The sequence below is a fragment of the Myotis nattereri genome (genome assembly GCF_964212035.1).
Source record: "Myotis nattereri genome assembly, chromosome: Y".
In the NCBI taxonomy this organism is placed as follows: Eukaryota; Metazoa; Chordata; class Mammalia; order Chiroptera; family Vespertilionidae; genus Myotis; species Myotis nattereri.
Window position 1 is genome coordinate 10524776 of NC_138094.1, and position 24425 is coordinate 10549200.

Sequence of the window (24425 nt, forward strand, 5' to 3'; positions counted from 1 at the left end):
AAGACAAAAATTTTAAAAATTTGTTAAATTCTTGTCAGTTCATTAGGGGACCTTTCTAATGTTCTCATTCCTTTCCTAATCAGTAGCCATATCATAACTTCAAAATGTAAAAGATTCTTTTGGCAGTCAGTAATTTTGATTAATTCAATAGTTTCTTAGAGGCAGACCTCAACATATGAACAATGCTCTTGGGCTAACAAAGTCAGCAATGTGATGAATGATTTGCATAAGAACACAATGTTGGGGAAAGGATACCTTTAATCTTTATCACTAGGGAGCAGCTTGTCCACTTGTGAGTCTTCTCTGACACTCTTTATTGAGCTCTGAAAAGAGGAGAAAGAATAATTTTGAAATTAGAGGTGTATTAATGTATTAATTTTATTAAACAACTAGGGGCCCGGTGCACGAAATTCGTGCACCGGGTGTGTGTGTGGGGGTAGTGTCCCTCAGCCCAGCCTGCCCCCTCTCACATACTGGGAGCCCTCAGGCGTTGACCCCCATCACCCTCCAATCGCAGGATCGGCCCCTTGCCCAGGCCTGACGCCTCTGACAGAGGCGTCAGGCCTGGGCAGGGGACCCACATTTCCCCCCATCACTGGTTCTGCCCCCAGCCCAGGCCTGATGCCTCTGGCCCAGGCGTCAGGCCTGGGCAGGGGACCCCCAGACCCCTCCGATTGCTGGCTCTGCCCCTTGCCCAGGCCTGATGCCTCGGCCAGAGGTGTAGACTCCCATCACCCTCCGATCGCCTGATCAGCCCCTTGCCCAGGCCTGACGCCTCCGCCAGAGGTGTCAGGCTTGGACAAGGGACCCCCATCTCCCCCCGATCACTGGCTCTGACCCCCGCCCAGGCCTGAGGCCTCTGGCCCAGGAATCATGCCTGGGCAGGGGACCCCCATCTCCCTCTGATCGCTTGCTCCACCCCTCGCCCAAGCCTGACACCTCTGACCCAGGCTTCAGGCCTGGGCAAGGGGACCATCATATCCCCCCAATCCCCGGCTCCGCCCCCCACCCAGGCCTGATGCCTCTGGCCGAGGCGTCCGGCCGGGGCAGCGGGGACCCGCAGCGGCAGCAGCGCCGTGATCCCCCGCTCTGCCCCTGCCCAGGCCTAACACCTCTGGCCGAAGCATTAGGCCTGCGCAGGGGACCCCCAGCTCCCAGTGGTTGCAGGCTCCGCCCCTGCCCAGGCCTAACGCCCCTGGCCTAGCCATCCGGCCCGGGCAGCGGGGACCCGCAGTGGCAGCGGGGGGCGCCGCCATTGCGCGGGCTCCGCCCCTGCCCCTGCAGGACGCCTCTGGCTGAGGCATCCGGCTCGGGTAGCGGGGACCCGCAGCTGCAGCGGCCCCGCGATCATGGGCTCCGCTTTAGGCACAGGCAAGGGACCCCTAGCTCTCGGGACTGCCAGTTTCGACCGTGCCCAGCTCCCATCGCTGGCTCCACCCCTACTTCCTGCTATCACTGGCCAGGGTGGCAAAGGCGCCTGATTTTCAGATCATGGCTGGGGGGCAGGGCAAAGGTGGCCCCAGGGCCGCCTTTGAACTGCCCCCCACCTCTTAGTTCCACCCTGGGTTTCCCATCACTGTCAGTGGCAGGGAGCTTCTTCCTGCTTTCCCTTTCGCCTCCCTGCATGTGCCTACATATGCAAATTAGCCGCCATCTTGTTGGCAGTTAACTGCCATCTCAGTTGGCAGTTAATTTGCATATAGCCCTGATTACCCAATGAAAAGGGTAGTGCCATACGCCAATTACCATTTTTCTCTTTTATTAGTGTAGATTTTGATTTCTCTGAAACTCTTCAAAAAATGATTTTGAAAATATCAGAAGATCACAGACATTCCAGAAAACTGGGATCTTAACCCAGCCAAAGGAATGACATTTCAATTTTTCAATTTTATTTATTATTTTGTTAGCTTTTGTTTTTCTTTTTTGTCGTTCCCCCCCCCCTTTTTTTTGTTTGTTGCTTTTATTCTTTCTTCTTTCTTTGTTCTTCTTTTTTTGTTGTTTGTTCCTTTATTTCCTACTTCTGTACACATTATTTTTTCAACCACGTGAGCAAAAGACATGTGAGCGGTGCACTCTTGTCCAGGGAGCATTAGCCCCGTGAGCAGCCTGCGTCAAGCCAAAGAGAGGCAGCCTCATGTGGCCTGCCCCTATCCAAGGAGCAGCAGCTGTGTGAGCAGCCCGCTTCCCCGTCCGAAGAGCAGCAACCACATGAGCAGTCTGACCTGTCCGAGGAGCAGCAGCTGAACAAGCATCTTGCCCTTGTCCAAGCAGCAGCAGCCGCACAAGCAGCCTACCCAATCCAAGGAACAGCAGCTGTGTGCCCATCCGAGGAGCAGCAGTTCTGCAAGTGGCCTGGCCCCATTCGAGGAGCAGCGGCAGCCGAACCCGGTCCAAGAAACAGCAACCACATGAGCAGACCGGCCACATCTGGTGAGTGGCAGCTCTACACAGCATGCACCGGAGGAGCAGAGCCACAACAGCCTGCACCTGTCTGATGAGCAGCAGCCGATACTAGGAGCAGTAGCCCCACAAGCAGCCCACCACAGAGGAACAACAGCAGCATGCAGCCAGCCCCCAATCAAGGTTCAGCGGCCACGTGAGCAGTCCGCCCCAGGTCAAGGAGTAGCAGCTGCGTGCGTAGCCAGCCCCAACCAAGGAACAGCAGCTTCGTGATCAGCACATCCTCTGTCTCAGGAACAGATTCTGTGTGTGAAGCCTCCCCCCACCAGCCAGAGGAGCCACCACAACTGTGAACAGCACCCACCAGAGGAGCTGCTGCCAACTGAGGAGCAGCTGCTACAATAACCGCCAGAGGAGCAACCACAGCCCGAGGAGCCACTGCCACCCAAGGAGCAGTCGCTGAATGACTCAACATCTAGATATGTCGGTGAGATCAAACATGGGTACACAAAGAAACCCCCGAAAGAAAGAGAAGGAGGACTCGCCAGAAAAGCAGCTAAGTGAAACCGAGGCATGCATGACAGAAAAAGAATTCAGATTAAGGGTCCTAGAGTGCATAAACCGGATGAAGGAAAAACTCAACAACTTATGCAAGAAGCAAGAAGAAACAGATAAAAAAAATCAATAAATTATGTAAGAACCAAGAAGAAATGAAGAGAGATATAGCTGCAATAAAAAACACCATTGAAAGTTTCAACAGTAGACTAGGAGAAGCAGAGGACCAAATTAGCGAATTAGAAGACAGGGAAGCAAAACTCCCAAACTGAATTGCAATTGGCGAAAAAAAATTAAAAGACAGGAGGAGAGCCTAAAGGAGCTATGGAACAACATGAAACGAAACAACATGCGAATAATAGGGGTGCCAGAACAACAGAAAGAGGAACAAGACTTAGAAAACCTATTTGAAGAACTAATATCAGAAAACTTCCCTGAGGTGGGGAAGAAAAAAGAGTCACACAAGCACAGAGAGTCCCAAACAAGGTGACCTTAAAAGACCCACATCAACACACATCATAATTACCATGGCAAATGTTCAGGACAAAGAGAGAATCTTAAAGGCTGCAAGAGAGAGACGGAAAATTACATACAAGGGATCTCCCATTAGATTATCATATGATTTCTCAACTAAACACATCAGGCCAGAAAAGAATGGACGGAAATTTACACAGTGATGCAAAGCAAAGCAATGAATCCAAGAATACACTATCCAGCAAGACTATCATTCAAAATTGAAGGGGAAATAAGAAGCTTCACAGACAAAATAAGGCTAAGGGAGTTTATCAATACCAAGCCAGCAATGCAAGAAATGCTAAAGGGATCAGTGTAAAAAGAAGAAATAAAAAGCTCAGAAAGAAAACACACAGAAAAAATAGAAATGGCTACAAACAAGTACCTTTCAATAATAACTTCAAAGGTAAATGGACTAAATGCTCCAACCAAAAGACATCGAGTGGCTGAATGGATAAAAAGAAAAAAAACAAAAACAAAAACAAAAACAAAACAAAAAACATGACCCATACATTTGCTGTCCACAAGAGACTGACCTCAGAATCAGGGACTCACACAGACTGAAAGTGAAGGGATGGAAAAATATCTTTCAGGCAACTGGAAATGAAAATATAGCTGGGGTAGCAATACTTATATCTGACAAAATAGACCTCAAAGTGAAGGCCATAATAAGAGATAAGGGAGGCCACTTCATAATACTAAAGGATTGAATATACAGAGGATTTAACCCTGAAAAACATATATGCACTCAATACAGAAGCACCCAAATACATAAAAAAAAACTCCTGGAAGATATCAAGGGAGAGACTGACAACAATACAATCATAGTAGGGGACTTTAATACACCACTGACATCACTGGATAAATCCTCTAGACAAAAAAAAAAAAATGGTAAAGAAACAGCAATCCTAAATGACTCACTAGATCAGATGGACTTAATTGACATCTTCAGAACATTTCACCCCAAAGCCACGGAATATACGTTCTTCTCAAGTGCTCATCGGACATATTCAAAAACAGACCACATACTGGGTCACAAAGTCTCCCCAAATTCAAGAAGATTGAAATCATACCAAGCATTTCCTCAGACCACAAGGGCATGATACTAGAAATAAACTAGAATAAAAACAACTCAACATTTTCAAACACTTAGAAATAAAAACACTTAGGAGCTGAATAGCATGTTATTAAATATTGATTGGGTTACCAATGAGATCAAAGAAGAAATTAAAAACATCCTGGAAACTACTGACAATGAAAACACAACAATCCAAAACCTATGGCACACAATGAAAGCAGTCCTGAGAGGGAACTTTATAGCTCTACAGGTCTATCTCAACAAACAAGAAAAAATGGTAGTAAATCATCTAAAACTACCTCTCAAAGAATAAGAAAGAGAGCAACAAGGAAAGCCCAGAAGGAGCAAAAGGAAGGAGATAATAAAGATTAGAGCAGAAATACATGACATAGAGACAAAAAAAACAATACAGAAAATCAATGAAACCAAGAGCTTGTTCTTTGAAAGGATAAACAAGATTGTTGAACCTCTAGTCAGGCTCACCAAGAAATAAAGAGAGAGGACCCAAATAAACAAAATCAGAAATGATAATGGCGAAATAACAACAGACCCCAGAGAAATACAAATGATTGTTAAAAAATACTATGGACAACTCCACTCCAACAAACTAGACAACCTGGAGGAAAAGGACATATTCCTAGAAACATACGTCATTCCAAAACTCAATCAGGAAGAATCTAAAAATCTCAACAGGCCAATAACTATGGAAGAAATTGAAGAGTCATCAAAAAGCTTCCAGCAAACAAAAGCCCAGGACCACACGGCTTCACAGGGGACTTTTACCAAACATTCAAGGAAGAACTAAAACCTATCCTCCTCAGACTACTACAAAAAATTAAAGAGGAAGGAACACTTCCAAGCTCATTTTATGAAGCCAGCATCACCCTAATTCCAAAACCAGGTAAAGACAACACAATGAAAGAGAATTACAGGCCAATATCCCTCATGAACATAGATGCCAAAATCCTCAACAAAATCTTGGCAAATCAGATCCAGCAGTACATAAGAGAGATCATACACCATGAACAAGTAGGATTTATCCCAGGGATGCAAGGATGGTACAATATCCGCAAATCAATAAACATGATATACCACATAAACAAATTGAAAGAAAAAAAACACACAGTCATATCAACTGATACAGAAAAAGCATTTGACAAAATTCAACACCCATTTTTGATAAAACCTCTCAGCAAGGTAGGAATAGAAGGATCATACCTCAACATAATAGAAGCCATATATGACAAACCCACAGCCAACAGCATACTCAATGGGCAAAAACTAAAACCATTTCCCCTAAGAACAGGAACAAGACCGGGATGCCCACTCTCACCACTCCTGTTTGACAGTGTACTGGAAGTATTAGCCACTGCAATTAGACAAGAAGAAGAAGAAATAAAAGGCATCCAAATTGGAAAAGAAGAAGTAAAACTGTCTTTATTTGCAGATGATATGATATTATACATAAAAAAAACCTAAATACTCCATCAAAAAACTATTAGACTTAATAAATGAATCTGGCAATGTAGCAGGATACAAAATTACTGCCAAGAAGTCAATGGCATTTCTATGCACCAATAGTGAACTTACCGAAAGAGAGACTTAAAAAGCAATCCCATTTACCATCGCACCAAAAAATACTAAGCTACCTAGAAATAAACTTAACTAAAGAGGTAAAAGACCTCTATTCAGAAAATATTCATGTTCTTGGATTGGTAGAATCAACATCATTAAAATGTCCATAATACCCAAAGAAATGTATAAATTCAAGGCACTTTCCATTAAAATACCAATGGCATATTTCACAGACCTAGAACGAACTCTCAAAAAATTCATCTGGAATGAAAAAAGACCCCAAATAGCTGCAGCGATCCTGAGAAAGAACAATGTAGGTGGGATCTCAATACCAGGTATCAAGTTGTATTACAAAGCCACTGTTCTCAAAACTGCCTGGTACTGGCACAAGAACAGACATATAGATCAATGGAATAGAACAGACAGCCCAGAAACGGGCCCGAACCAATATTCTCAATTAATATTTGACAAAGGAGGCAAGAACATACAATGGAGTCCAGATAGTCCCTTCAATAAATGGTGTTGGGACAATTGGACAGATACATGCAAGAAAATGAAACTAGACCGCCAACTTACACCACACACAAAAATAAACTCAACATGGATAAAGGACTTAAATATAGGACCAGAAACCATTAGAATATTAGAAGAATCCAAAGGCAACAAAATCTCAGACATATGCCAAAGCAATTTCTTCACCGATACAGTTCCTATGGCATTGGAAACTAAACAGAAAATAAACAAATGGGACTACATCAAAATAAAAAGCTTCTGCACAGCAAAGAAACTATCAACAAAACAACAAGAAAACCCACTGCATGGGAGAACATATTTGCCAATGTTATCACCGATAAGTTTTTAATCTCCAACTAGGGAACTCATACAACTTAATAAAAGGGAGATAATCCAATCAAAAAATTGGCAAAGGACCTAAATAGACACCTTTCAAAAGAGGACATTCAGAAAGCCAAGAGACATATGAAAACATGCTCAAAGTCACTGAAATCATCCGAGTGATGCCAATCAAAACAACAATGAGGTACCACCTCACACCTGTCAGAATGGCTATCATCAACAAATCCACAAAACACAAGTGCTGGAGTGGATGTGGAGAAAAAGGAACACTCGTGCACTGCTGGTGAGAATGCAGACTGGGGCAGCCACTATGGAAGACAGTATGGAGTTTCTCAAAAAACTACAAATGGAACTCCCATTTGACCCTGTGATCCCACTTCTAGGAATATATCCCAAGAAACCAGAAACACCAATCAGAAAGGATATATGCACTCCTATGTTCATAGCAGCACAATTCACCATAGGTAAGATCTGGAAACAGCCTAAGTGCCCATCAGTAGATGAATGGGTTAAAAAACTGTGGTACATCTACACGATGGAATACTATGCTGCTGTAAAAAAGAAGGAACTCTTACCATTTGCAACAGAATGGATGGAACTGGAGAGCATTATGCTAAGTGAAATAAGCCGGTCAATGAAGGAAAAATACCACATGATCTCACTCATTTATGGATAATAAAGACCATTATAAACTTATGATCAAAAATAGATACAGAGGCAGAGCTGCCTCAAACAAACTGTCAAACTACAGCGGGAAAGCCGGGGAGGGCTGGGTGGCTGGAGAGGGGTGACAAGAGATCAACTGAAGGATTTGTATGCATGCATATAAGCATAACCAATGGACATAAGACACTGGGGGTAAGCGAGGCCAGGGGATTGTCAAGGGCGGGAAAAAAAGGAGACATATGTAATACTCTTTATAATACTTTAAGAAATAAAACAATAAAAAATACTAAAATAAAAAATAAAATAAAATAAAATATCAGAGAGGAATGGAGAGGGAGAGATAGAAACATCAACAATGAGAATCATTGATTGGCTGCCTCCTGTACGTCCCTCACTGGGGATCGAGCCAGCAACCTGGGTTATGTGTCCAGACCAGGAATCAAACTGTGACCTTCTGACTCATAGGTCAACACTCAATCACTGAGCCATGCTGGTTGGGCTGAAAACTTTTTGAAATATACAGTAGGTCCTCGGGTTATATCGCGACATAACGCGATTTTCCCCGTTAAGTCGGAACCCACCTATAGAATCACCTACATCACTCACATGGAGCACATACACAGCAGTAATGAAGTGAAAGAGTAAAAAAAAAAAAAATTAAAGCAAGATAACAATTCCTGACCTTTACTTGTGGCAGATAATAAAAAACAAAGCACATATGTACATATGTCGAAATGACGGAACTTTTTTTTATTAACACTGTAAATGGGAGATAGTGATGTAACCGCAAAACAACATACATCGAGTTCAACGTAACCCGAGGACTGCCTAAATATAATTTGAGTCCAAAACGTTGACTTTTAGATGTGAAATTTAGCAAGCACTCTAACTGTCCTGTGCGCATTCTCAATAGCCATAGTATTCTAGACTTATGTAATATATTAGAGGCCCAGTGCATGAAATTCGTGCACTCAGGGGGTCCCTCAGCCCGGCCAGAACCCTCTCACATTCTGGGAGCCCTCGGGGGATGTCCCACTGATCGCTTCGCGATGCTACAGAGGTGGGAGAGGCTCCCACCACCACCGCTGCGCTCGCCAGCCATGAGCCCTATGGGAGCGCACTGATCACCAGGATGCAGCTTCTGTATTGAGCATCGGTCCCTGGTGGTCAGTGCCCATCATAATGACTGGTCATTCTGCGGTTCAACCATTTGCATATTAGGATTTTATTATATAGAATTCATGTCTCAGATAGTACCAATCCATTTGTTTTTCATTGATAGCACTTTCATTCTTGTTCTGAAAATAATGAGATAGCTCCAATTTTACAAACCTTACCAATCAAGATCTGTTCACTCTTTGGCCCAAGCAAAGGAGATAACATTTTGTCAGAAGTGTAATATACATACGACTTGAGGCTCCATTTGAATTTTGGATTTCCTCTGCTGTTACCTTTTGTCTCCAACTCCTGTCCCAAGGTTTTCTAACAAACCACAGAAGCCCTCACATCCTCACATACAGACCACTGGTCCATAGCATCAGTACCTTATCCACCTTCTTCAGGTCTTGGTCCTTTTGGGTGATATGCATGTATTTCTTTAAAGCATATTCACCACAAACAGATTTGTCTTTCATTTCCTGAGCACTCACTTCTAATTCTTTCTCCATTTCCGTCTTGAAAGACTCTTCAATAATCTGCTGTAAATAGATGACCAGCAAAATAGGAGATACACATATACATTTTAAAAACACATAGTACTATAACTCTGTTTCTTTATGTGACATGTGCATGACAGAAAACTGTTTCATTCGTTGCTACTATCAAAGTGGCACAAATATATCATGTAATGAAGAATAGGAATTACTGTGCCTAAAGTGTCTGTGTTCCAGATCAAATGAGCCAGGAATTCAAGGAACATGATACAGAAGATTAATCTACGTAAGGTCCAGCAGGCATGAGAAGTAGCAGGGTAATCCATCTGCCTGGGACCAGAATCAGGACATAGAAAGTCAAAGACAATGAGGAGGGAGGAGGGCAGGGCAGCCTGAGGAAGCCACCAGATTGGCAGCCACCTCCCCCAGTTTCTTCTGGTCCTAGCCAGCTGACCTTGAAACCCCTTACACAGGGAAGTTCTACAGCAAAGCAGAGTCCATCTCCTTTCCGAGTGTGTTTTCAGGAACATGAGAATGCATGCTCACAGACTTGCAAAGCTCCCTTTTCCTATGAGACCCCTATTATGCCCATGTACAGCCCTTTTCAGTGGGCTTAAGCACAGGAGAGGATTGGGATGCCTGCAGCAAGCTTTTTAAAAGTTACCTACTAGCATGGAGAACTGAGCTATGCTTATTATACCTTTTCTCGATCCAGTTTTTCTAGTTTTCTCCGTTCTCTTTCCAAAGCTTTCTGTTCATTCTGCCTTCTTTCTTCTCTCAGCTTCTGTTCTTTCAGCAGGTTCCATATTCTTTCTTCTTCACTCTCTTCTCTAACTTCTTTCTCATCTGCACCTAAAGAGACAGAAAATAAAGAGCAGAGGCCCAGGGAGACAGCTCAACTCTCAGTTGATTGTGTTGGCCTGCTGATCCATCTTCATGGTCTCGCAGCCTCCAGCCCCACACCTGGCACAGCATCTGCCTTTTACTTTACTTAGATGAAAACAAGTCACCCTTGCCATGAACAACTTCAACTGTCCTCCTGCCACAACACATTTCCTTATCTTCCTCACCCCTTCTTCTGTACTCTGCCCTTCGCAAGCCTTGCATTTCTGCCTCTATCCTCAGTTGTAACTCTCTATTTAGGATTCTAACTTAAACATTAGTCTGTATTTATACAGCAGTTGTATAACTCTTCCCCTAATTCCCACAAAAGCAATCGAGCCTCTCCCGCCCAGAACAGTACAAAATTAGTACAAAACCAGCACCCCGCCCCTGAACCCCCCTAGTCATCTTACCAACATTTCCCACTTGCCCTGGGCCGATCCCTTCCTGGAGTTTTAGCTATTACCTCTGCCCTGATCATTCTCACATCTTTTTCTCTAGCACAGATCCCTCCCCGAGTCTCATCCGCATTTCTGGCCAGTTCCCTACCATCAACACTTGGAAATCCCACAGCATCAGCTTCAGACCTGAAGTTATCATTCCTGTCCCTTTTTATCATGCCTTTCTACACTACATTCACTCATCCACCAGGGCTTACAGGCTCTAACTCCCCCAGATACTGCAATAAGACTACCTCTCACCTTTTACCTGGACAGCTGAGCTGAAATAACCTAATCAATGTGCTCACCCTGACATCAGTCTCTCTGCCTTCAAGCAACCACCATCAGCAGCACCCTTCATTTCCTGAAAAGAAGACCTGGATTTCTGTTGCTGTCTCTGCTCTGGTGGTGTCCACACCTTCTTTCCGGACTGACCTGAAATAGTACACTACTTCTGCACTGGGAACACTGCACCTCCAGCAGCAGACTCATGCTACCTGGGTATATTTGTGCCTCCCTTGCTCTGTGCTTTGCTTTCAATCTCTCCCTAACCTAATACTCACTTCCTCCCACCTCTCCCACACAACCCCACCACTGAGCAAGCGCCCAGGACCCTGAAAAAAGAGATAAACGAACAGAAGAATATACCATGTTCATGGACTGGTAGAATTAATATCATTAAAATGTGCCTACTATCCAAAGCAATCCTTAGATTCAATGCAATCACTATTAAAATGCCAAGTGCATATTTCACAGATCTAGAATTTTGCAAAAAAATTATATTTGCATATAAATTTGAATGTTCTGAACATTCAAATGAGATACAGAACACTGAAAAAGACCCCAAAATAGCCACAACATTCGTTTTTGTTTTTGTTTTTGTTTTTTTTTTTTGTTTTTTTCAGTATAGCAAAGGCGGGGATTTGTTAAAGAACAAGTACTGACTCCAAAGTAGGGAGGGGGAAAGAGTACCACAGAACAGACTCCCACATAGGGAGGGAGGTAGGGTCCCCTAGCCTCAACATTCTTGAGAAACAGGAACAAATGAGACTACATTGAATTAAAAAACTTCTGCAAAGCAAAAAAAAATCAGCATCAAAATGAAAAGGGAATCCACTGTATTGGAGCACATATTTGCCAATAATACATATGGTAAGGGGTTAATTTCCAAAACACATAAAGTACTCCTATAATCCACCAAAAGAAAAACAACCCCATTAAATGTGGACAGAAAATCTAAATAGATACTTCTCCAATGACAACATACAAATGGCAAGAGACATGAAGATAGGCTCAATGTCACTAATTATTAGAGAGATGCAAATTAAAATGACAATGAGGTGCCACTGCAAACCAGCCAGAATAGCAACCATTAATAAGTCATACAATAAGTGCTGGTGAGGTTGTGGATAAGAAGGAACCTTAGCACACTTCTGGCTAAGGAATACAAGATACAGCCACTAAGAAAAACAGTATTCCTAAAGTGACACCTCTCCACCACCACATTTACACAGTATTTTGTACCTGCCTTCTCACAACCACATGAATCTGTTTGTTCTACATCTATTGTTCCAGGCTTTATTTGTCTATTCCCTGTAGCTCAAAGCAAAAGTCCTCACCTGTCACAGGTTTAACTCAATGTCAATCCCACAGATGGCTATGCTTGCCTTTCTCCTCTGGCTCTGGAAGAGCCTAAACTTTTGTAGGCTACACTTTCCCCCCAGCAATGCTAAGAGACAAATTCATAGGTTCACCAAAGGATTTTGAAGGTTTTTGCTAACAGGACAGAAACAACACAGTCATTTCGGACTCATACTCCTGGTCATGAAATTCAAATACCAGAGGAGGCAGTTGATCATTTTCACAGGCAGAAATGCAATCTTCTTCTTGCTTGCAGACCTAAATGCCATCGCTTTATCACATGGAATAGCAATCTCAAAATAGAAATGCTGTTTGGTTGCTGACTTTAAACAATAAAGAAGAAAAAAGGACTATATCTTTGCTGTGCATTGCATAACAACATTTCGTTCAACAGACCACATATATGACAGTGGTCCCATCTTCTCTCTATATAAAAGTCCAAGCAACGGTTAAGACTGGCCGGTAGCTATGATGTGCACTGACCACTAGAGGGCAGATGCTCAAGGCAGAATCTGCTCCCTGGTGGTCAGTGTGCTCCCATAGCCAAGCTCCCATGACCAGACAACTTCCCATGGTTGCTCCCGCGACCCCACCCCTGCCAGTAGGCCCCGATCAGGAGTGGACAAGATGGCCCTGTTCACCAGCCAGGCCAAGGGACCCCCCAAAATCATGCACCAGGCCTCTGGTAAGATTATAATGGAGCTGAAAAATCACTACTGTCTAAGTGGTGTGGCTATCACCACATGGTGATGTAATACAATGCATTACTCCCGTGTCTATGGAGATGCTAATGTAAACCAACCCACTGTGCTGCCAGTCATATAAAAGTACAGCACATACAACTACGTCTAGTACCTAATACTTAATAAATATAATAAAGGACCATGTCACTGGTTTATGTATTTACTACACTACCCTTTTAATCACTGTTTGATAGTGTTTTTTTTTCTAATGATAAAGAAAAGTGTGCTGTGAAACAGCATCCCATGTTATATGGGCAGCAACTTCATATACCTCATGTTTATTACATCTCTCGATGGCGTCATTTTCTCCTGTGCTTGATTTAATCTTGTTTTGTACAGTAACATGCTGTATGTGCTTGTACCGGAGGGGCAATAGGCTACCTGGATGTACAGGAGGCTGTACCACCTAGATTTACAAAAGTGCACTCTGATGTTCACACAACAATGAATTCCCGAAGGACACATTTCTTAGAATATATACCTGCTATTAAATGGTGCATGACTGTACTTTGTAGCTACCTAATTAGTATTTCCACTGGACATCTCAAAGATATCAAGTTTTGGATTTTTTCACTTCCCTTTGTATCCAAATGAAGAGGGGAAATGATGATTATAAGAGAATTTTTCAATGATCAATGTAAACATTACTTAAGAATAATTTTAAAAGCCATTGTTATAATTTTCATTCTATCTCTGAGATAGAACACCTATGAACTCAGTTGGTTTCCTTTATTGTATTATTTTTATTTCCTACTCACCCAGGTCTCTGCGAAACAACCTATCACAGCCACTCTTGGGTGGCCACTGCCCCTACTCAGTATCTATCCCATCAGAGGTCTTGGTGATGGCTAGCTGACTGCTGACTTTCCCACTAGAAGCTCCATGAAGAAAGGGCTTGGGTTGTCCCACTGCAGTATGCCCAGCACCCAGCACACAGGAGGTGTTTGTTTTTCTTTTTTCACAATTAAATCAATGAGGTGATATTGGGTGATAGAGTTTTCATATATGAAGTGAAGGTTCTCATGAAGTCTCGCTGAATGAGTGCTTTACAGGATGGTGTACCCTGGAATCAGTGAGAACAATCCTTTCAAAGTCTCTTGTTTCGTTTGGCAATTCCTCATCTCCCTGAGTATGCTGACTTGAACCAAGAAACTACTTACAAGAGGCGTTGAACATGATAGTCCCATCCAAACACTGGAAAAACAAGAGGTGGTTTTACTTAAGAAATCTCCTTTCAAGCTTGAGGCTTAAACTCTTTAGTTCAAGGAGAAAAAGATCTGGCTGGAGTATGAGACAAAGCTCTAATCTCCCCCTAGAGCTTTCCTCCCTGATTCCACACAGGGGAGGGAAGTGTGTAAATTAGAGACAGTAAGAAGAAAGAGAAAGTGGGCCAGACAAGTTTGATGACGAGTTTTCCTCCAATGTCATCAGCTCTTCTGAAAACTGAAATATAAAGGTTCTTCTGTCCTTATTTTTTTTTTTAAAGACATGAAGGAAACAAAGAATTATTAACATACTACAATCACATTGAAGATGTATATGGGTATTAACCGCCATTTCAATTTTATACTATGATTTCCCAAAATGGAATGGTTTCTGAAGAACTGTCTTAAGCAAAAAGGTAACTGCTTTGTCAGACTATGGACAAATAAGAAAAATACAATCTTCCAAAACTCAATCAGGAAAAATCAGAAAACCTGAATAAGCCAGTAAGTACTGATGGAATTGAAGCAGTAATTAGATAACTTCCAGCAAACAGAAGTCCTGGTCCAGATGGCTTCATAGGGAAGTTTTATCAAACATTCAAAGAAAAACTAATACCTAATCTCCTCAACTATTCCAAATATCCAAGGGAAAGGATCACTTTCTATGAGGACAGCATTACCCAAATCCCAAATCCAGATAAAGCCACTACAAAGAAAGAGAATTATCCCTGATGAATACAGACCCTAAAATCTTCAACATAATTTTAGCAAATGAGATCCAGCAATACATTAAAAAGACCATACATCATGACCAAATGGCATTTATTCTAGGAATGCAAGGCTGGTACAATATCCACAAATCAATAAATGTGATATATCACATTAACAGACTGCAACACTCAAAAATCACATGATCATTTCAATCAATGCAGAAAAAGCATGACAAAATCCAACACCCTTTTTTGATAAAAACTTTCAGTAAAGTAGAAATAGATCATACCTCAACATATTAAAAAGCCATATATTACAAACCTACAGCCAATATCATACTCAATGGCTAAAAACTAAAACCATTTTCCCTAAGAATAGGAAGCCAGGGATGCAACATAACAGGATATAAAATTAACACCCAGTAAACTATGGCATTTTTATATACCAACATTGAACGCTCAGAAAGAGAAATAAAAGAACAATCCCAATTAGCACTGCAACAACAACAAAAAATTGAGACTTATGAATAAACTTAACCAAAGTGGTAAAATACGTATACTCAGAAAACCATAGCACACTGAAAAAAGAGGTAGAAGAAGATATAAACTAGAGGAAGAATATACCATGTTCATAGATTGGCAGAAATAAATATCATCAAAATGTCCATACTACCCAAAGCAATCTTTAGGTTCAATGCATACCTATTAAAATACCAATGGCATATTTCACAGACTTAGAAAAATACTCTAAAAATTATACCAAAAAAGACCTCAAAAGCTGCAGCAAGCTTGAGAAAGAGAGAAGTTGGAGGAATAACAATACTAGATATCAAGTTATACTAGAAAGCCACTGTAATCAAAATAGCCTGGTACTGGTACAAGTATCGCATACAGAGCAATGGAACAGAACTAAGAACCCAGAAATTGACCCACACCACTATACTAAACTAGTATTTGACAAAGGAGGCAAGAGCATACAATGGAGCAGAGGCAGTCTCTTCAAGAAATGGTGTTGGGATAATTAGACAGATATATGCAAAAACATGAAATAAGACCAACTTACACCATACACAAAATAAACTCAAAATGGATAAAAGACTTAAATTTAAGTTGGGAAACCATAAAAATCCTAGAAGAAATCACGGGCACCAAAATCTCAGCCATCTTACACAGCAACATGTTTATGGATACAGTGCCTAGGGCAAAGGAAACTAAGAAGGAAATAGACAAATGGGGCTACATCAAAATAAAAAGCAGCTGCACAGCAAAAGAAACCATCAAGAAAATAACAAGAGCCCTGACTGGTTTGGCTCAGTGGATAGAGCGTTGACATGTGGACTGAAGGGTCCTAGGTTCGATTCTGGTCAAGGGCATGTACCTTGGTTACAGGCACATCCCCAGTGGGGGGTGTGCAGGAGGCGCTGATTGGTGTTTCTCTCTCATCGATGTTTCTAACTCTCTATCCCTCTCCCTTCCTCTCTGTAAAAAATCAATGAAAGTATTTTTTTAAAAAGAAAATAACAAGAGAGTCTACTGCATGGGAGAACATATTTGCCAATGATACATCCAATAAGGAGTTAGTTTCCAAAATATATTGAGAACTCATACAATTTAACAAAAACAAGGTAAACAGTCCAATTAAAAAATGGGCAAAGAACATAAATAGACACTTCTCCAAAGAGGACATACAGAAAGCCAAGAGACATATGAAAAAATTCTCAAAGTAACTAATCATCTGGGAAATGCAAATCAAAACAACAATAAGGTACCAGCTCACACTTGTCAGAGTGGCTATCATCAAGAAATCAAATGACAGCTGTTGGCGAGGATGTGGAGAAAAGTACACTGCTGGTGGGAATGCAGACTGGTGTAGCTACTGTGGAAAACAGTATAGTTTCCTCAAAAAATTCAAAATGGAACTCCCATTTGACCCAGTGATCCCACTTCTACAAATATATTCTAAGAAACCCAATGCACTCATTAGAAAGAATAAATGCACCCCTATGTTCATAGCAGCACAATTTACAGTAGCTGAGATTTGGAATGAGCCTTAAGTGCTCATCAGCAGATGAGTAGATAAAAAAACTATAGTACACTTACACAATGGAATACTGTGTGGCAGTAAAAAAGAAAGAACTCTTACCATTTGCAACAGCATGGATGGACCTGGAGAACATTATGCTAAGTGAAGTAAGCCAGTCAAAGAAAGATAAGTATCACATGATCTCCCTCATGTGTAGAATCTAATGAACAAAATAAACTGATGAACAAAAATAGACCCAGAGACATAAAAGCATGGAACAGACTGTGAAACCTCAGAGGGAAGTCAGGGGAGGGGAGGTGGGTAGGAAGAGCTCAATCATTGAACTTGTATGCATATATGCATAATGAGTGAACACAAATAATGGGATGGTGAGGGCCTGTGTGTGTGTGTGTGGGGGGGGGGCGGGCGTGTGCCAGGAGCAGGCTGGAAGAGGTCAATGGGGGAAAGAAGGGGACTTCTGTAATAGTTTCAACAATAAAGATTTTTTTTTTAAAAGCCACTGTTGGGGAAGATTAATGAGAAGCAACTCCTTTAATTTTCTCCTCTTTACATGTTCAAATTTATTTCAGAAATGTATTAACAATGGCAATACTCAACTCTAAGACTTTGAATAATTTATGCTTATAAAGGTCCTCCCTCAATAAATGAAATAACTCACTAGGAACAGGCTGGCATTTAGTAGCTATCATACTATCTGTAGTTACAACCAAGGAAAACTTACTTGGGTAATGAGAGGAGATAGGTCTGGCAGGAGGAGCACCCAAGGCAGTTCCCAAGGGAGGCATGTCACCAGCAGGATGGAGGCCATTCACTTCAAACTGTATCGGCATGTCTGCTGCATCTATAATAGGTACAAATGAGTGTCCCAGGAGTCCTTAACAACAGCAAAAGAAGGCAGGGCAGTATGGGGGTAACTTTGGCTGCGCTCAAGTCTCAGCCAAAGCAACCAAGCCAGATCTTTTCCTACAGAATTAATCCTAAGACTTTCAGCATACCACTCGACAATCTATTTGCTTCTCAAAGTGTTATTACACTTAAAAGAATTAGATTTGTTTCCAAAACTAGATTTATAACCCAACAGGAAAGTGACAGAATTCACCTGACTTGCTGATCATTATATGAACTCCATTTAGATAGTAAAGCCTTAACAAAATTGTTAAAAAGTTAGTTGCAAAGAATTTACCAATTTTACTAAGCTCTTTCATTTAACTGTTCAAAGTAGAGTACTTTCAGATTTGACAATGAAGCTCACAATGCAAAACTACAGATTATATACAAATATAAAGATTTCCTAGGCTAGAGAGAACCTTAGAGCTGACTGACTTCTATATCCTAATTTTATACTTAAGCAGTATGCTCCCAGAGAACAATCTAAGGCAGAGCCAGAGCCAGGCCTCCAGTTTTCAGATAAGGAAGCTAATATACTTCCACCTCCATTCATTCACTAAGAATGAGGTTTCTACATCTGATGCAGTCATCAGAATCTGTATAACTTAAATAACTTAGCATCTTCATATTCCATAAAAAGAAAAAAAATTAAGAACCAGGTATTTTAATCTGAGGCAATCCCAAACTTGGTAAATTAAGTTAAGGGTTCACTTGTGAGCTTAGCTCCAACTTTGAAATTATTGGTTATCTTGAAAATTAAAAAAAAGTAACACTCAAATAGACCCATCAAAATCTGTGATATAAAAAAGGTAATACATCTGTGTCCATGTTTTTATCACAAAATACAAATGTTGTAATTTTTAAGGCCTTTGATTTAACAATGGATATATTTCACCAAGACTTAGCTTTCTACATTTTCAACTGTTAAAAACTGGTACTTACATTTAAACTTACGTTCAAAAGATGATCCAAATTCCTCATTATCCTCAAAAGATAGTTCATCCACATTTGAAAATTCATGTCTGTCTTGAACTTCAGTTTGTCTTTGATAAAGACTGGGTTGAAAGGATAAAATTCATGAGTGTGAAGTTGTAATAAGGTAAAACCAAGAGCACAGGGCTATGAAAAGCCTTTGTGACTCTGGAAAAGGCTCTAGGGCGGTGGTTCTCAACCTTCCTAATGCCGCGACCCTTTAATACAGTTCCTCATGTTGTGGTGACCCCCAACCATAAAATTATTTTCGTTGCTACTTCATAACTGTAATTTTGCTACTGTTGAGAATCGTCATGTAAATATCTGATATGCAGGATGTATTTTCATTGTTACAAATTGAACATAATTAAAGCATAGTGATTAACCACAAAAACAATATGTAATTATATATATGTTTTCCGATGGTCTTAGGCGACCCCTGTGAAAGGGTCATTTGACCCCCAAGGGGTCTCGACCCACAGGTTGAGAACCGCTGCTCTAGAGAATGAACTGTGCTCTGTGAAAATGAAAGCTGTCCTGCACTGGGCACGCTCCATGCAACTGGCATCATTCCAAGTAATCAAGACATTAGCTTGGGCACTCTGCAGAACCACCTTACACTGTGAGGCAGGTATTAATTATATTGCTGACAAGAAATAATGTGGCACTCTCAATGCTTTTATATTTTCAAGAACCACAAAACGTTTTTGAAAAGAACAAATTCTGCACAGCATCAGTATGAGTCAGCTGAAGATGCAAAACTACAAGCCCCATGTGCATCCAAGTGCCCTAACTCCCACATGGGTGTGCTGTTTCTCCTCTTGGCTTTATCATGAGAAAGCAATATAAATAAATGCACATTACACGCATTAGGACCATGATGGACACATGTGGCAGTTTTCAACTCTGTACACTGGGAGTGAATCAAAATATGCAGACAGATGTCCAGCCTGGAGCCCAGAACTAAGGAGTCAGAGTGCCGTCCATATGGATCAAGCACAGACAGGAGTCTCCTATGCGCCTCAATCCCAGCCTGGGTGACCCGCCACCCAACTTCTACATACGCCATTCTACTTCAGCAATCAGACCCTACAACCCACTACCAATTCAGTATTTATCTCAACAGACAAATTAGACTTTTGTTTGGACTAAATGCCCAAATATTTTTTAACTGACTTATTTTTTTTGAAGGACTTTAAAATTAAAATGTGTGAAACTACTTCATGTTTAAAAATAAACTGAATTTGCTTCTGTAGATTTTGTATGTTGCTTTTTTATTTCTATAAACCAAGTCTATTCATAGAACTATGAAAATGCTTACTGCTACCATAGTGCACTGTGTACACATCAGGTTTAGCAAACAAGGAAAAATTACTTATTTGCTAAAAGGAATTTTCCCCAAATAATTCAGATGATTCTTGAAGATTACACATCATCTTACAATCTGATTCTACACTCCACATGGTCTTGAGCGTCACTTTAAAACAACGCAAAGTCAGGGCCATTCAGCTAACCAGACTTGGCTGGGCCAATCAGAATGTGGAACTTACTTGGCTTTCTGCTCCAGAAGGCTTGAGAGTGAATGGATGGAAAGGCTGTGCCTAGATTCAGTTGCTGAAGGCGGGAGCATTCTTTCAGGACAAGGACTGGGAAAAGCAAAGGACTGGGATTGGTCCAGACCTAAAGGGCAAAAGGTATCAGGACAAGAGTATTACAAATTGCACAGTGAAAACAGCAACATGGTTCCTAAGGAGTTTAATTTGAAAAGAAATTCTATTATCCTTGCAAATAGTTGAGTATGATGTATAACTGACCCACATTATTAAGGATTCAGCATTAATAATAAAACTAATCAGCAGTAAGGGAAAAGCCATTGATTACCATTCTCTGAACACGTCTGCATGTCAAGCAAAGTGCTGAACTTGCTCTAACCCGTTGCCTCCCACAATGTTATGTCACAGGGGAGAAGTCTCTGGTAAGCAGGCAACCATAGGTGCAGTGAGGATGAAGCTACTCAGGCTAAAGATTTCCCAGGTACAGCAAGCATAGACTTCTCCTCCTTCTTGCTCTCTACAGCTCACTCACTCGTACTCAGATAAAAGGACCATGAAAGTCCTGAAACCCTTTCTGCAGAAGCTTACCTACATGAGTGGAGGCAGACTCTTAGATGCTAGTGGGCTTCTAGCAACAGAATACCGAAGAAAGCTTTTTCTAAGCAATCAATCTCTTGCTCTAGCTCTTTCATTCTTGCCTTGGTGTGATTACAAACTAAAGATCAGAAATGTGGGAGCAAACAACTGTGCTTGTATTTGGATGATTTATGATCCTTGGTGTAACTGTCTCTCCCATCAGCTTTTCCTGTTTGAGATGATTTTTTTCAAGAAATCCCTGCTTGTTTCACCAGTAGGAGACACCATAAATCTGCTGGCAGAATGATGAAACAGAGATGGCTTTGGCTGGGGGCTAAATGAAAATAATGTGACCAATGAGCAGGAAAAAAAATTCAAATATGCTTGATATTTTTTTTTTAAATGAAGAGAGAGGTATTAATAAGAACAAATATGCACACTAAACAATTTCTGAAGCCAATTCTTATTTATTAGCATTTTTTTGAGAGCTTTATGTACCAGTTATAACTTCACAGACCTTGTTTTTAGGCCTTTTTTTAGTCCTCATTTAAAGATGTATTTTCCATTGAAGAGTGAAAGGGAAGAGTAGAGGAATAGGGAGAGAGAAGAGAAACACTGATGTGAGAGACACCTCAACTTGGCCTCCCACATGCACCCCCAACCAAAGATGGTGAGAAAACCCACAACTGAGGTATATGTGGTTGACAGGAATGGAACCCACCATCTTTTGGTCTGCAAGCCATCGCTCTAACCACTGAACAAAATTAGCCAGAGCTAGGCCTTCCTTCTTAATGCATGATATTATTTCACAACCCACGATCCACAATCATATTCATAAATTTGGTAACAAAGCCTAAGCAGACCTGAATTCACTGTTGATAAACTTTACCTGAACTGATGCAAATCCATTCATTACCTTTATTTATTCTACCCAGCATGGATAGTCACATATTTGACTGCAAACATGGTTCACTAAAGGATGCTGCCCCAGAACTCCCAGGGCTATGGCAAAACCACTATAGGGCCCAATCTATCTATGCTAATATAAGTTTATGTGGTTGTTAAGCCCTCACGCCGCAATGCCCTCATGCCCATCACATCCATCATCAGGAGGCTGCGTGCACAGGTGGGCGCAGACTTGATGCTGTGTGCACGGAGGTGGGGCCTGGCAGCTAGCTCCACATGGCGTGGCCTGGGGTGCCGCAGTCTTTTTGCATCAAGGGTTCAGGAATTTGGAGAAGGGGCTGACACATAAATGGATACACTGGACAAGAAGTATAAATTTGGAAGGCATGGGGGAAAGCCAGGCGGAAACCAGCTCTCTAGTGGAGTGGCTTGCCGAATTTCTGGACCCATGGCTTTTTATTTACACATTTTGCCCTTTAGCAAAATAAACACACATATCAAAGGTCAGGTTTGATAAACAGGAAAAAATTATCAGGTTAGAGGAACTGCTTTTGGCCTTTCCTCTAGCAGCAGGTAATAATTTGCAGATTTTCAGCCCTGCTGAATATCGAAGCCCATCAGCCTTCTGGTGAACTTCTCGCATTTATTATGACCTGCTGGTCTTAGCTTCTAGCACTGGGGGTCCCGAGGCTTTACATGCCTGCAGGCAGGGACCCTACTCCAGCCTACCTCTTTGGGGCAATTCATCCAGGAGCCTACATCTTTGGGGCGATCTATTGTGGGGCTCCAGAACTGAGAGGGCACAGGCCAGGCTGGGGGGCCCCTTCCGCCTGACTGCAGGAATTTTGTGCACCAGGCCTCTAGTCGATAATAAAAACATAATGTGCTAATTAGACCGGACAGCCGAATGACCTTCCAGACATCCTTCTGGACAACCTTCCAGACAAAGCCACAGCTGCGAGGTCCGAGGCGAGCCACCGAAGGTGAGTGCACAAATTTCATGCATCAGGCCTCTAGTTTTCAGATAAGGGTATGAGGACCTGCAGCCACAACAAGACTAACAACTCTGCTCCTCCCACATTACACCTGGGGAGCTAAGGCTAGGTCATACAGGTAGGGAGGTGTACAGATGCTGGGACTCCCTAAGCAAAACCTGAACATGCATAGCCAGTCTTGTGGCCGCTACTCTCCAGCAATGCCTCCAGGGCAATGCATGCGTTTGAAAAGGTTCCATCCTCAAACTATTCATCTTTCGAGATCACTGTGATTTCAGCTGTGGGCAGTTTAGCAAATAGGCTTGAGAGAAAATAAGGAACAGGGAAGGAGTCAAGAGATAAAAATGAAACTAGTGTGGAAGATGGGAAAAGGAACTGAGGAGGAGTGAGTACAAATAGGAACTGAGGAAGGCTCCAGGCCAGGAAATGTGGAAACCAGTTCAACTGCTAACACACAGAAACTTTCTTTTTGAGCTTTGTATCTCAGCTTCAGTACACCTGTTATGAAGAAGAGGCAGGCAGTATGCATCCTCAGGGCAAACATGCAGTAACATGATAGCAGTAATCCTTCTGAGTATCTGATGTGTTGCAGGCACTCAACTGAGAGCCATCTCATTTTGCCTTCTTCACCATGGCAAAGTAGATATTCATATCCCCATTGCAAATGAGGAAACTGAGGTCCAACTGTAGCTGGAGAAATCACTGGGTCAAATTTTTCCGACTTTAGTGGTAGTGGGTGGCTCTTGCAGTATCTTTAGAAAAAGACTTTTCTAAGACTCCCATGGGAGAATGAATGTATTTTATTGGTGTGTAATTATATTTTCTGGTCTGCAGGGTTCAATGTCCCTTAGCCTAGTCCTGAAAAGAGTGCAGACGGGGCTCCAGCAGAATCAAAGAGTAGGGCCAGTATCCAGAGTGTCCATTCCATGGTGGAGCAGGGCATGATTTAGTGTCAGGCTACATTTAGTACATCAGTACACTGTGTGAAGTCTACATGGCTGTGGGTCACAGGGTGAGTAGAGGGAGGTAAGAACACCATAAGCTGGGAATCTGAGGTGAGCAGCGAAGGAGAGGGGCTTCTTTGTTCAGGAGCTTAAAAATTAAATATTCCTGTACTTGCGGTGGCATGCCTATTTCTGGCTACTGACTTATTCCCTGGTGTGACTGACTAACAGATAAGCAACATCCCACGTCATGCAGACCTCACTGGGCATGGGTCCATTGTCTAGTGCCTTCCCACAGTGATCTTTAGGTAATAAACTTGGAGACTATTAACTGCAATTCCCTGGCAAAGCTGTATAAATGGCATGTCTCTATTACCTAATCTTCCTTTTACTCCTTCCCTGTTAATAACCAGGTTATTATAATGGTTATCGCAAAGAAGTTAAATGTGTCCAACCAAGGTTAATCAGTAACTTCAAAATTGAGGTGCAAAAACATAAACACTGTATATAATCAATGTGATATATACTAACCTCTATCTAAAGCAACTGCAAGACAGGTCCACCAGTCACTCTGACATGTACTGATACCAGGGGGCAGACACTCAACGCAGGAGCTGCCCCCTGGTGGTGAG

The 24425-nt window shown here is 41.9% G+C and overlaps 1 pseudogene across 1 annotated transcript in view; it reads right to left on the reverse strand.

Annotated features, from left to right (window-relative positions):
* Positions 1–257: 257 nt before the first annotated feature.
* LOC308512330 (centriole and centriolar satellite protein OFD1-like) overlaps positions 258–24425 on the reverse strand; it is a 67697-nt pseudogene continuing 43529 nt past the window's right edge. The window contains exons 12-17 of the transcript in view: positions 20370–20494; positions 18790–18902; positions 17681–17794; positions 9995–10146; positions 9187–9339; positions 258–323 (exon numbers count right to left, since the gene is read on the reverse strand). The product of the transcript in view is annotated as a centriole and centriolar satellite protein OFD1-like (transcript). The remainder of the gene's footprint in view (positions 324–9186; positions 9340–9994; positions 10147–17680; positions 17795–18789; positions 18903–20369; positions 20495–24425) is intronic.